The 2,009-nt window shown below is 39.6% G+C and overlaps 1 long non-coding RNA gene across 1 annotated transcript; it reads left to right on the top strand.

The window, feature by feature from the left end:
* Positions 1-489: 489 nt before the first annotated feature.
* Positions 490-1,436, top strand: LOC108259190 (uncharacterized). Its single transcript, XR_001810843.3, has 3 exons — positions 490-553; positions 946-1,043; positions 1,176-1,436. It is a non-coding gene; the product is annotated as an uncharacterized LOC108259190 (long non-coding RNA).
* Positions 1,437-2,009: the final 573 nt, after the last annotated feature.

Below are 2,009 nucleotides of genomic sequence, written 5' to 3'. Positions count from 1 at the left end.
TAAGTAAAAATCGCTGTTTACATGGTAGTTTCTTAATTAGAGTATGGTCTTAATCGGATTAAGAGTGGATTATTGTTGTCCATGTAAACGCAGCTACTGAGTTAACATGGCTAGGTAAGCTAAGTAGCAAGTTAAGTGCATAAGCTAGGAACATACGCAGTTGAGAACAGTGGGCATATGGGATGCCAGTCATATCTTAACAAAATGTTGGCTGAAATAAGAAGGCATAGTTGCTTTCCATATGGGACAACCTTTACCATAAGACCAGACAAATGCTACTCAGTGCTGTATGTCTACAGCTAGCTGCCTTTCGATTGGAAAGTAATGTCAATTTCTTGCATGTGCGAATGTGTTTGATGTTCTGAAAAATACTGGTGGTGCGTATGAGGTGTACTCGTCCTCTGTGCCAGTGTTTCCATGTATTGTTTGACTTACTGCATAGTGTCTGTAGCTCTACTGACTACACCTGTTGTTTTGCCCACAGAGGGAGAGCATGCAAAACTTTGCACAGACAGTAACCTGAGCTCAGGACCGAAATGAGAATCCTAGAAGTGTGAGACAGCAATGCTACCCACTATGCCACCATACCACCCGAAAAAAGTTTTTAAGACACACAGTACACTATGTCTTACAAAGGTTGGGATATTTGACCCCTTTTAGACTGGGACAAAATTCTGTGCTGTTTATGAACACGAATACGAATTTCCTTTCTGTTAGAAAACTGAGTTGGGTAGAGTAGACAAAAAGCTTACTGGAGTTGATATTGCTTCCGGTAACTAGTGCATGACTCTTGTGCATGGTTCAAGTTAATGGTTCATCTTAACTCGTTGGACTCTTGCTTGCAAATCAGCAGGTTTATGAGGCTGTAACCGAGATAAGAGAAACTCCTAGATTAGAATTTTTTTTTTTGTATCTGAAAACAATTGTTTGTCTTTTTTATATTAGACTCCAGCAACATGGTCGTATTTATGGAATTCTGGGATATTGACTGCAGACCAGCAGGTTTATGGGCTGTAACAGATCTTCACAGCTGAGAACTAGAGGTGTGATGATACACCAAATTCCAATGCAATGTTGTCTCGATGCGAAAATAAACATTTCCTGAATACATTGATCAGCCATAACATTAAAACTACTGACAGGTGAAGTGAATAACATTGATTATCTCGTTACAGTGGCACCTGCCAAGGGGTGGGATCTATCAGGCAGCAAGTGAATAGTCAGTTCATGAAGTTGATGTGTTGGAAGCAGGAAAAATGGGCAACTGTGGCTAGACAACTGGGTCAGAGCATCTCCAAAATGACAGGTGTATGTGCTTTAACTTTCACTCGATTAAAACGTACAAATTGATAAAAGTGCAATAATTTAAACGTTATGACAGTGTTTGTGTGAGCCATTCAGAATTGTGGGATTCTTCCAGCTCCTGCTTGACTGAAGACAGAGCGGTTTTTTTTATTTTTTTTATTTATTTATTTATTTTTTAGCTAATTCTAGATAGTATGCTGCTGGTCTCATGAAAGAAAAAAAAAACATGAGAAGCGTATTTTTACTTTTTAAAGTTACTTTTACAGAGGCGGGAGGGTAGGCTTGATCGAGTTTAAATGTTTATTTGACCGCATGTAATATAAGCAGTATTTACAGCCAGTTGAATGTATTTGATACGCTGCATAAGTACACCCGTACTGAGAATCTTTCTGGTGCGAATCAGCAGTACAGTTTGAGATTAAGGGAGGAATGAGGACTGTAAGGGACGAATGTGTCCTATGTGAAGAATTCTCCAACACTAACAGCACACGCGCGAGATGGACAACTTTTAACTGGATGCTGTTCACACAGTACAAACACTAAACTGTAAGCATTAATGATTAATAAAGGAATCCATTAACCGAACAGCGCTCAGTGGGGCGGCCGTTTTTGAAAATTTAGCTCTAAGGCTCGAATATAAGGCATTATAAAATACTGCCTTGACCTCCTGCTAATTGGTGTGCCGTAATGGTGTGCATGGCTGT

The sequence above is a fragment of the Ictalurus punctatus genome, chromosome 27 (assembly GCF_001660625.3).
Source record: "Ictalurus punctatus breed USDA103 chromosome 27, Coco_2.0, whole genome shotgun sequence".
NCBI lineage: Eukaryota > Metazoa > Chordata > Actinopteri > Siluriformes > Ictaluridae > Ictalurus > Ictalurus punctatus.
Note: the sequence above shows the minus strand (reverse complement) of the source record. Positions and strands in the feature narration are given on the sequence as shown.